Genomic DNA, 13,248 nt, shown 5'->3' with positions numbered 1-13,248 from the left:
ATGCAAAAACAATTTGAAGCCCAGGAGAGGAGATAATTAAAAAAAACTGATTTTTGTGATCTTTATGGCCAATTTTTATTGCTTCGACATGCTGAAACTCTCAGATTATTTTTTTTCCATTATTGTTGAATCATTAGCTTCAAAATAAGAAAAAAAACCTCCGCGCTCGAGAATGTACATGTGAATTTTTTGTTGCAAATTTGGCGCCCTCCCATACATTTTCGTCACGCTTAAATTGTCAGACTACGACAATATATACTTTTCAATATGTAATATTAACCACACTGACACGCTCAAGTATAATGATCTTTTTTTTTACTATTCTGGCTGGCTGTCCTAGACAATTCACCTCATATATAGGTCTAAGTTTTGGTAGAGAAGGTATCTCCCCTTATATTGATCTGACACGCTCGAGTAAATCCCGAATTTCTCTCTTGGGCTCCTCAACTATATGAAACAAATCAAGAAAGGAGACAATTTATGTAACCTCAAAGAGGAGTTGCCATAAGGAAGTGCTGACAGATACAGGTCTAGTCAGCCCTGCCAGTTTTTATTGTGAATATATTATTATGGTTTGATTTAGACCATAATGTTCCTGTTTTCCTCATTATTAACGAATTAACACTTTCATAAAACTGATTATATTTAGAATATATCTTCCAAAAATCAATTTTAAAATTATCCAGCAATTTTTTTGTTTCGTGAACCATTTGGCGCCCCTTTGTGGGTAGCGCCCGGGGCATGATGCCCCCCCTTGCCCCCCCCTCACTACGCCACTGCCAGGGTATAACTATTTGAATGAGCGGACCTGAATTCTAAATAGCACTTCCTGAAAACCTGTCTCATTTTTCAATCACTTTCGGCATTTTCGTAATAAAAATTGATATTAGTTGTGGCAACGGCGTTATGACATTAACGACATTTCATGAGTGCCAACCTAACTTCGTTCTAGTTACAAAAACTTGAGAAAATTATTTCATGGCCAACCGACTGCTAAAATAAATTTGAATGAAGTATATAATAGCGGGATAAAGTAATTAGTGAATCTTCTAACTAAATTCGTTAGTTATTATACATAATGTCCAGATATTATACATAATAGCCAATTTGGGAACAGCCTGTAGTTGTAATGTACCGATACGAAGCTTTTAAAAATATTATATCTCAGAAGCTATTCTTCGGATGAAGATGACCGTCAAATTCTGTCAAGAACTAGTTTTTATTTTTGAAGATATTGGAAAAATATCGTTACAATTTCTGGGAGCCAAGCCCTGTTGACCGATTTATTTGCCTGAATGGGTGATCGCCCTGATTATGAACGTGAAGAAGCAAGCAAACTGCAAAAGCTCCATTGCTTGATTCTTTTTTCGAGTCGCCTCTATATGAGTTTTTATATCGTTTTTGAAAATGCGGGCACAAAATTTTGGATTTAAACCTTCTGACTATCAATTTAATGCTGTTAAACAGATTAATTTTGAAGCCGTGCAAACAAAATTTCCTACAAATACCGCCATTAACCTCTAAACCATTCTACTTCGTCTGCGACGGGCTCTTGTTGCTTTTTTAAGGGATTCATGTCTTTCTTTGACAAGCAATTCTAATGCATCGTATTAGAACCTCTCGAGTGTGGACTTTCACTTTGTACACTTCATTTTTAAGCCAGCCCCACAAATAATAGTCCAGTGGTGCCAGGTCTGGAGATATTGGAGGTCAACTAATAGAACCACCGCGACTAATCCATAGTCTTGGAAACTCTTCGTCCAAATATTGCTTAACCTGACGAGTGAAATATGCGGGAACTCCATGGTGCTGATAATACATTTGCATTCTGATGTTTAGAGGAACTTCCTCTAATAATGGTTTCAATTCATTTCGCAAGAAAAATGAGTAGTTCTCTCCTGTACGACGATTTTCTAAAATATGCGGGTCAATTAAATAACCATCGACAGTGCCACACCACACGTTAACCCAAAACTTGTGCTGGAAATTAGTTTCGACTGCTGGGTGTGGATTTTCGTTTGACCATACATGAGAGTTGTGAGTATTATTGCGTCAAACACACTGACAGAAATGTCAGAAAAACAAAATGGACCAAACAATCGATAACTACAGCAATCATGATAAGAAGGGGTAAAACTATTTAAAACATTTTAATTACGCTATATTTCGAAAACAAATGAGAATCGTAAAAGAACATATGGGTTTTTCGAAATTATTTCTACGTTTATAATACACACCGTTCCTCCTGACTCACCCTGTATATCGTGTATCGTCGTAATTGATGGAGACCAAGCCAAGTCCTACTCAATTAGTTGAAGTGTTAAAGAAGAGGAACAATTTATATATTTCCGCATAACTAAATTAGGAATATCTGCAGGTATATAATTATCATTTCGACAGAAAATATAATACCTAATGAAGAGGAAGAAAAAACAATGGTAAGAAGGATAATTGGACATAGCTTAAGATAACTAAAGATTTGATTATATTGTGTTATGGGTCATATCGAAAAGTTCGGTGATTTCCTCAACAAAAGGTTCGCAAATTCGATGGAAGATATCTGAACATGTTGGCTGAATATCAGTTTGTTCCAACTACATGTTTCAATCAAAATTTTTAACACTGAGAATCATAATAATGTTAACTCTTATTTATAATAATAAATATGTTATATATTATATAGGTACACACGAGGGTACGCATGAGATCAACAAAAAAAGATTTACTCATCAATTAAAATTATTCAACAAATATCTGCGGACAATGAGTGCATGGTATTTGTCGCGGTTGGACAAGTAGTAGAATAATGAAAATTCGTTTTTCGTGAATTAATCAAAAAATCAAGGAAATACATAGTTCTTAATTATCAATTTCCTGAAATTAAATTCGAATACGTCTTCCAATGAAATTTTGGTGTTTCTTCTGATTGAAAAAAAAGATTATGGTGGGACTCCATTTTCCCTAAGTTTTTCAACGAGCCCGCACATAGTATAAGTATGATTTCCATTCAAAAAACGAAAGGTGGGTGGGGATGTGGATAAGGGATGGAAAAGAAACACGTATTTTTGTTGTCAGAAAATGAGGATATAATTTGACGGGTTTCGGCGTTTTATTTCGAGTTATTGATCATTCAGAAAAAATATCATTTCAGTCATATATGTTTTATAACATACTCAATAAATTTATGAAACAACGTGAAATATCTTGAAAAAATTCCTATCTTTATAGGGCAAACCGGAACTTTTCACATACTATACCCGGATGTAAGACATTTCGTTTATATGAGTGTAGGTGAATTGTCCAGTACTCTTTGGCTTTGAAACAAATTTGAAAGAGTCTCATATTCTTCTATTCCTACGTCACTCTAAATAAAATCAAATATGTATTGGAAATGGTCTGGCCATTTTGTAGTTGATAAATTTATGGATTTCTGATGGTTTATCTCATAATGAACGTGTTGATAACAACATATTTTCTGAAACTCTTCTCTTTAGGGTTTTCACTCGCAGTCTCTGAAACCCAATCAATTGAAAAATTGAAATAATTCATTTGCTTCTTCGTAAATTCTTGCACCAATTTGTCAGGAGCAAATCAGATAGAAAAAATTAATATCTGGCAATGAACGAAACATAGAACTTTGAAATAATATCTTCGTAACGTTTCGGAGTCTATATCAGACTCCTTCATCAGATAAATTCTTAAAAAATCGTCTGAATTGTAGTTTCTCAATTGACATTAATTTGTCAGTACACGGAGAATTTAACCAGAGGTGAAAATCAATTTTTTAATAGATTTTGTTTCAGAGACTGGGAGTGAAAACCCTAAAGAGTTTCAGAGGATGCAGAGTCCTCCCAGATTGATTTCAATCGATAGCAAAAAAAACTTTTTTTTTAATTGAAAAATTCAACTTACTGTCACCACAAAGAGGGGAAAATTAATCCGCATAGTGTTATGATGACACGCATTCATTGAGTCACCAATGAAATGAACTCATGCAATTTTTAAAACCATTGAACATCAAGATCACTTTAAGTATATTGAAGAATTAAGTTTATTGAAGAATTAAGATTTTTTTATATCATGATTTGTTCAGTTTTCGTTGCCTTTTCGAATTGCGGATACAATTTTTTCCCCATCCTGTATCATAGAATTTTAAAATTGATGCCTACTGCCTACTGTGATCGTTATATAAGATCATTTATACAGTGTGTACATAAAGTATATAATAAATTCATTTTTTCGCACTGAGATTTAAAAAAAAATGCTGGAATCTACTTTTTAAGAAGGGCACATTCTAGGCATATTACCTTGCCTCTAGCTTCACCCCTCTTGGGGGGGTGAATGCCACCCCTAGTGTTTGTAATGGGAAGGGAAGTTGAGTGATACCTTATTTTAAAGCTCTATCGCTCCAAATTATAGCCCTAGAGTTTGAAGTTGTTAGTGTTATCTTTGTTAACACGACAGCTGGTCAAAATTCCTAATTTCATCAGTTTTTTCAAGCTGTCATATTAACAGAAATTACAGTAGCAACTTCAAACTCTAGGGTTATAACTATAGACCATTCAAGAATGATTGACATCACAGTAGGTCTTGAAAGTCCAGACGCAGCTTTAAATCTGGTCACAAAAGAGCTGCGATAATTTCTGTAGTTTTGATCACATAACTGAAATATACAAATATAACCTAGAAGGCCATTTGAAAAAAAGAAATATTTAAATTCAGAGCATATTAATGTGCATTCAGAATTTATATTATACAAATGATGTTTCCAATTTGTGCGAATAAATTAAGGACATAAACACCAGCACAAAATTCAAATTATCGTAGGTTAGTGGCTCAGTACATAGATTTACATATAATAGTTAGATCACTGTTCATTCACAATACCAACCTGAATTCCTCAACACAAAATCTTAACTTATGTGGGTTATTACCAACTTAAATTCGATTTTCCATAGCCACTCGAGATGTCAATCATTCTTGAATGGACTATACGTACTTAAATAATAAACAAAAACTTACTTTACTTAATTAAATATTCAAACTAAAACCCTTCTTGTGCCTGACAGTATCCCAAACGGTCGACAAAGGGCACAAAAAAGGTTTCAGTTTGAATATTTAATTAAGTAAAGTAAGTTATTGTACATTATTTAAGTGGGTAGTTGTAATCCTAGAGTTTGAAGTTGTTAATAGCTGTTAATATGACAGCTTGAGAGAACTAATAAAATTAGGAATTTTGACAAGCTGCCATGTTAACAAAGATAACACTAGCAACTTCAAACTCTAGGGCTATAATCTTGAGCAAGAGCCTTTAAAATGAGGTATAACTTGACCCCTCTCCCATTACAAAAACTATGGCTGGCACTCACCCCCGCTCAGGGGGTGAAGCTAGAGTCAAGGTAATATGCCCGAAATGTGTCCCTCTTAAAAAGTAGATCAACGTGTTCCAGCATTTTTTTTCTGAATTCCAGTGCGACGAAATGAATTTATTCCATACTTTATGTGCACACTGTATAGATAAAGACCCTATACAAATATATGTTTCATTATTCTTGAAAATAAGAAATGGATCACGCCTTCATAGTAAAATTAAATGAAATTTCTGGTAATACTTCGAGCGGTGGTAGTTTGTTAGTTCGATTTAGATCGTAACATTCGTTGATTTAATTATTTGCGGATGTTATGCATCTGAATTAATTCGTTTATTCTTGAAAATATTAGAGGACTATATTTTCAAGGTGTCGAAAAAAGTACGTATGTAAAATTGATCATATGTGTAGAAAAAGCGTTATTGGAATGGTTATTGCATTGTTGGTACTCGGTCCAACACCCAGGTTTTCCAGCATCTCATATTTTCATACAAGTTTTTCCCTTTCTAATCTTGTATAATGTGAAGACAAAGATAACTAATGTTAGTAAAACTGAACACAAAAAATATTATATTTTAATAAAATATTATGTTCTAGACTCTCATTCATTTTTTCTGGATGTTTATTTTTTCTGGTGGAGTTTTCATTGAAGTCGTGAATTAATGATTACATAAGTAGTTTGTTGTAATTTTGGCTCATGAAATTTGTGTCTAGTCTCTCAATTCTGCCTTCCATTAGTTCGGCCTTTGTGATCAAGTGAAGCATCTATCTCATTTGATAGATCGTGAAGAGGGTTGTTTGATTTTCATTTTCGTTACCTATTTCTCTTAGACTACATCTCACCTCCTATAAGTCTTATATACCTATCTTATCATGTTATAGATTTTGATTGCTGTTTCTCAACTGATACATGCATCGATCTTTGTATGTTATGGAACTAAAGTAATTCGCTCTACCTATGGCGACTTTTCTTTAGTGCTGGATTTTCAGATGATATTTGAAATTTAAGTCTGTACCTATCTATTTTTATTCCAGAATATTTCGCAATATCAGTTGGGCGGATTATTATTGAAAGAGGATAATATTTCATCAAAGGATATTTATGCTGCATTAATCAGTCAGAACAACCGCAGTCCTAGTGTCGTAGAAAAATATGGTAGTTCGAAAAACTGGCGAACTATTTTCAAAAATATTAACAGTTCGATTTTATCAGAGTCACAAAAAAGTATTCTCTATGTCTTGACACATGAGGTTTATCCGCTAGCTCCTGTACTTCGAAGGGTAAAGAAATTGAACCATGTGATAAGCAAGTAGAAACACTTCATCACAAATTTTTGTGTTTTCCACAGGTTAAATTGTCGTCCCTCTATTTAGAAAATCTTGTAAAAAAAATTACATGCAAAAATATAACTCTGGAAGTATTGATGAATTCTGAATTTGTTTTCGATCTGGAAATCATGAAGAATTTAGTGAGTTTTATTGTGGCGGAAGCTGTTTTATTTGTACTGAGTAATGAGAATAATGATAAATATTTTAAATATTTCCAAATAAATTTAAGTGATTCTTTGCGCAAGCTAGGACGGTTGAATGATAAAATTTTTAGGATTATTGAATCCATAATTTTGTAAATAAAGAATACTTTTGTAAATTTTCCTGTTTCTCGTTAAAAAGCATCACAACCAGACCCCGGGATAAGGTTATATATGCCCTGAAATTTTTCCTTTTTATAATATTTTAAATTTTTCTAGGGGAAATGAAAATTTCAACATTTCTCCCATATGAATCACAAAAACACAATATCAAAGTTTTCAAATAAAATTATGCAGCTGAATATTGGATTTTATCGATGTCCCATATGTGAGTACAAAATTTCAGAAAAATATGAAGAATATTTTCTGAGGTGCGGAACTTTTTGGAAAGAATTTTTCAAATTTATTCTATGAATATCACCCTCACAAAACTCTCCAATAAGCGTCGTACGAATACTGTGCAACTCCATATGTTGAGTTGCAATCCAATGAATATTTTTTTAAGATTGAGAATGAAATTTGAGATTACTGTCCAAAATTATCTAGTGAGTTTTGCCCATCAACGAATTCAAGCTCTTCAGCTTGAAGAAAGTTCTCTTTTATTTCGGAAGTTTACGTACAGCCGCTGGCCGGCCGGACAGAATTGAATTCGACAACGAATTTTAAATAAATAGGTAAATGTTAAACTTACAAAGGACGCCGCGAAGCGGGCGTCTACGCTAAGAAATTATTAGACTTTTAGTTCTCAAATCCACAAACGCACCGTGCCGCGGGTCGACTATTTATGTTGATCGTCAAATGAAATGAAAAGCGACTCCAAAATGTTGCCGATCATTCAAATTTCCTATTATAAGCAATCTCAAAAATAAATAAACAATAGTCACTCTAAAACTCGGGTTTGACTCACCGTTTTCTTCACTTCGAATTTTAAAATCCGCACTCACAATTTATGATAACTATTTACTCAAATCTCACACGATTGCCGTTCAGAAACTGAATAAATCTTTATTTATTTTCATATGCAACTATCGAGGTCTTGCGGAAATTGTTGACGATGCTTCACGCCTCCAGGTATAATTTCATGCGAGCTTCAAGTTCTGACTACCGACGACTATTAAAACTACACGCCTGACTGAGAATTATCAATAATTGTTTGGAGGGAAGAAGAGTGGTGAAAATAAGCAATTTTTACAATTTTCACACTTCACAGTATTGAAAATCGTGAGAATTCTGATATCGGACACTGAAATCGTGTAAATTAATGGATTGATGATTGTATGCAGGATTCAGAATTTTGGATAATCTGGCTGAAATATTGATGTCTATTTGGACCAACAAACTGCTATTAATTTATTTTCATTGCAGCCGAATAGATTTAACAGAAACAAGTAGGCCCAAACAAATGCTGATCTTGAAAATTAAAATATATAAATAAATTATATGAATTTATTCTTTTCATAATGCGAAAATATAAGAGTCCTCTCCTGCTCCGCGAAAGTTAAGAAAGTTCAGAAATTATTTCTTAAGATTTTTTTTCAAATATTGAATTGATGTGGACGATACTTGATGAAAATCCATAATTGAACTTAAATACAAAATGAGTTTTCAAACCACGTGTTCAGTTTACCCAGTTTACCCAGTTTACCCACCTGAAGATGTTAGCGAAACACGTGTCGTAGTTTGAAAACTCATTTTGTGAAAATCGTATGATCTTTTTTGTGTTCGATTTTTTCTCTCCTCGTTTGATAACTTTTTCAGTTTCAGCCAAGTTATTGTCTTTTGGGTTTCTAACAATTTTTGTTCAGTTATTGTTTCACGTTCTTAAAATCAGGTCTCATTCAGAATCTGAAAATTTGTTTTGCAATAATGACTAGACTAGGCTGACCAGATTGTCCCCACTTCAATGACGGACGAACCTGGTGAATGTGTATATGTTACGGCTAAAGATAGGTGTCAGCATAAACTTAAGATTAGCCGGTTAAACTTAGGTTTATATTCGAGGACCGGCTAAAGTTCGATAAAATATTCATCTGCGTCAGGAAATTCCATCTTTAGCCGGCTAATGTGCACATTATCCAAAACGGAACGGCTAAAAATGTAATCGATGGACACGTGGAGGGGTGATGTCTTTTGAATTGTCGGACAGGAAAAGACGAACGTACTCGGCCATGTTTTTGTTTCAATTTTTAGAATTTAAATATGCAAAATAGCATCGAATGCTATTGTACTGAAGTTTCGTTACATAACGCCCATTGGTTTTCCACATTTAATGAGGTATTTTCATTTCTTTAGGAGATTAATGCTCTTCAAATCGAGCCTTTATAAAATCAATTCACATACACAATAGGATAATAGGAACGTGGATAGTCAATTGTCCTGTGAAAAACCAGAAAATGACCTCACAAGGACATGAAATATTCGACATTAGATATAGAATATTTTTTCAGTGAACAAAAGTATATTTTCCCTACCATTCAATAATTGGGTTTATGGAAAAAAAAATTACGAAATTGAAACGATGATTTCTAATGTATCTTTTCAATCTTAATACTTTCGCAAGAATGAACAAAAAAAAGTACATGAACAGCAAAATAGTTGAAAACACTTTTCCTAGCTGATTTTGTTAAAAAATTCCTGAAGGATTCATGTGCAGTCATCGTAAATCTTGTGAGCCAAATAGTCCAGTTAGCTACAATCAAGGTTATACTATACTACTATATTTATGATACCTATATTTATCCAGAATTTGACCTTCGGTATTTTGCAAATTATGAATAATAACAAGATGAAAGATACCATTAACTCTACAGATTTCCTTCACACTCAAAATACCAAAATAGTATGTTCGTCCCAAATTTTGTCATCTGGCATTTAGATTTTTAAATTCGCTAATAATAATGCGTTGAGACACAAACCAATATATGTTCATTCTCAATTTCTCAACTACTTAACAGCTTTTATGGTATTAATATGTGAAATTCATACAAAAGATGCATTGCATTAATAGTTAGATTAAATTACTATTTTTTTACATATTTTTAATTGCCTAAAATTTGCGCCCCTTAAGCCATTCCAATATTTTTCTTCTTTTCTATTAGCTTCTACATTTTCAGCCGATGAGCTGTGGTTACACTTAAGTTTAGCCGGCTAAAGATAGGAGAAACTAACATTAGCCAATACCCGAAGCTAAACCTAAGTTTAGCCGGCTAATCTTAAGTTTATGCTCGCACCTATCTTTAGCCGTAACATATATATTTATTACAGGGCGAGTCTATGAATCGTGAAAATATTTTACAGTAGATTATTGAGGTCAAAAGAAAAACATTTTTCATGTACCATTTTTTCCGAATTTCACAGATATTTTTTATTTATGAACGCCAAAATACTGGAAAACTATGTTCCGAAATTCATTTGATTCGATATGAGAACTGAAAATAACTTTTTTTTAATGTTTTTCAACAACCTCTATCTTTTAAACCGAGCCGATTCGGAAAAAATGGTAAAGGAAAATAGTGTTTCTTTCGACCTCTCTACTGTAGAATATTTTTACGATCGAAGACTCACCCTGTATATGCTTCCAGCTACTCAATTTCCTACTCCATATAGTGACAAAAAAAATAGTTTAATGAAAACAGAAAAATAATAAAAATTTATCACAACACAAAAACGAAAATATAATAATCTTAATACATGCAATGGTTGTGCATTACACTGTGAAAAGAGAACAGGACATCAGGCGTTGCTGGAGAAGCTTCTTCATCCTCAAAATTTGAATGTGTGAAATATTTGGTCAGAGAGGAAGACGCTGCTGCCTTAACAATTTTTTTATGTTTGTAACTTGAAACAAGCCGTATAATAAACATACCTTCTTTCTCCAAATACAATGCTGAATTGACCCTTCGAACATAGGGCTTCAGAATCAAGTTTTGTTTTTTTAAGGAATGGAAATTCTTTCGGAAGATCTTTCGTAAATTTGCACTTCCTTTTTTTATTATCCATCTCGTCCAATTTTCTTGAGAAAAATACTGAATTAAATTCAAGATTTTGGCGGACATTTTGACGGACGTTTTTTAGTGACGAACTTCTTGGACGAATGATGGACTGTGCGTCACAATGACGGACTTCTAAAGTGCTTCTCGAAAAAGATTTTTAAATTTTCGGTTTCAATCGACTCATTGTTGTAGTTGGGGAGCCCAAGAGGGAAATTCGGGATTTACTCGAGCTTGTCAGAGATACCTTGGATCCTGTTGAGTAGCTCTAACAAAAATTAGACCTGTATATAGAGGGAATTGTCTAGCACAGCCGTCAGAATAGTAGGAAAAATGATCATTGTACCCCCTGCCCCCCCCCACCCCCTGCGGGCGCCCATGTGGTCAATTACATGTTGAAAAGTACCTATACATTTTCTTACTCCGGGTTTCATAAAGCTTGATCGCTGAATAAACGCTTGATTGACGAATAAACATCAATTTGTTTTCAATCGATAATTCAGTCATGATCGTTCAGATTATCATTCTTGCATCAAATTATGATGTTCATACATCCATTCAATTATTCTCAATGCTACTTCTTCAATATATTTAGAAATTAAAAGGTTTCAGTGATTTCGTTTCAGAAATCGAGTGACTGTCAAAGCGTTGATCGGACAATCAAAGTTTAATGAAACCCGCTGTTAATCTGACAATTTAAGCGTGACGAAAATGTGTGGGAGGGCGCTAAATTCGCAAAAACAAGTCACATGTATATTCTCGAGCGCGCTGGCTTTTTTTTCCTATTTTGAAGCTAATTATTCAAGAATAATGGAAAACATTTAGGTAATCTGTCAATTTCAGCAAGCCGAAACATTAAAAATTGGCTATAAAGGTCATAAAAATCAGTTTTTTTTAATTATCCCCTCTCCTGGGCTTCAAATTGTTTTCGCATTCATCATAAAATTTGTATAGCATAACATTTTCTACAATTTTGTCGGAAGCAATTTTTTCTACGTTTGAACGTTTTTGAGATATATGGCGATTAATGTTTATTAGACTATTATATAAATGAAATTATGATGGTTTCAGCTGTATTCGACTAATTCTAGTTATTGAATTTTGTTATTTATATATAAACCGCCAAGTTAATTCAGAATTCGCTCAGATTACAAAGTGTTCGTATGAATTGAGGAAATTTAAGGAAGCTATTCAAAGAGGAGACCTAATATAATAGGTACATCAATATTTGAAATAAACAGTCACTTAACATATCAGAATTAGGTGGATTCATAACCAATAGGGACATTGCCAAAGGATTAATAATTTGAATCAAAATATGAAGATGGGATCAAGTAGGATTCAATGAAATATTGCTATGAAAAAGATCAAAGTTTTTTTCGTTTTTTGCTGATAATTTAAGCGTTTATTTCTCATTGACATCAAAATCGTCACAGAGGTATAACTTTGGAAAAGTAATCTTATGTAATGGTGGACTTTGCCCGATATTCCGAGATATTCAGCCCTATGAGAGGATATTGTGATATTTTGGCGTGGCAGCGCCATCCCATGGCTCCATATGAGATTTTCAGTCTGCAAGATGATCGTGCCAAGATGATAAATTCTACCGATCTAACGATAAATAATCAACTTCTACTGAAAATTATCATTGAATTCATTCGAAAATGAAAATACATTACAAAAATTCAATCAGTTATAAAAACTTTCATTCCATTTTTCTGGACATATAATGTTTGTAATATCGTCATTGGAAATATGTTTGTACCTATTTATATTAATATAATATACATAATAAAATAACAGTGAAGCATGAATGCAATCATCGATACAATTTTTTTTATGATTTTTATATTCACTCCGTGTCCAAAATGAAGGAAAAATACCCATTGACCTAAAAAGTTTGCTTTTGTGGTAGATATGCTAAGAAGACTTTTTAAGTCTTAAGAAGAGTTTTTGATCAGAAAAATAATCATTGAACAGTTCTTTTATTTTTTGAGTAATACCCAAAAAGTTGAGAAAGCCGTTGTGTTGTAACTTTCGCACAGCGTCGACAGATTTCACCTAATGAATGGTGACCAAACGTCCCGATAAAATCGGGACAATCCCCATTTTTAGAGGTTTGTCCCGGCGTCCCGAATTATATGCGTGTCCCGATTCCCCAGATTTTTTGTCAAAATTAAATTTTGCTGATTTACAAGTACTTATTTTGTACTGGTGAATAAGACCTGATAGGCCCTTCCGCTGTCTGGTTAACGATTTGTGAAAATGAGGGACAGTGAAGCCGTAAAAAGCATGACAAGCATAAATGTTCCTTGAATGCTGATCAAATGGGGAGCTTTGGCTATGTTTTCTGCATACTAT

At 33.5% G+C, this 13,248-nt stretch overlaps 1 protein-coding gene across 1 annotated transcript in view; it reads right to left on the bottom strand.

Moving 5' to 3' along the window:
- The window catches only part of LOC123312746 (ABC transporter G family member 20-like), a 102,448-nt gene extending 94,431 nt beyond the window's left edge, over nucleotides 1-8,017 (bottom strand). Inside the window, exon 1 of the mRNA XM_044897214.1 lies at nucleotides 7,806-8,017. The gene's annotated coding sequence lies outside the window, so the exon portion shown is untranslated. The remainder of the gene's footprint in view (nucleotides 1-7,805) is intronic.
- Nucleotides 8,018-13,248: the final 5,231 nt, after the last annotated feature.

This window comes from Coccinella septempunctata, chromosome 5, assembly GCF_907165205.1.
Source record: "Coccinella septempunctata chromosome 5, icCocSept1.1, whole genome shotgun sequence".
Classification (NCBI taxonomy): domain Eukaryota; kingdom Metazoa; phylum Arthropoda; class Insecta; order Coleoptera; family Coccinellidae; genus Coccinella; species Coccinella septempunctata.
This window is presented reverse-complemented; position numbering and strand designations above follow the sequence as displayed.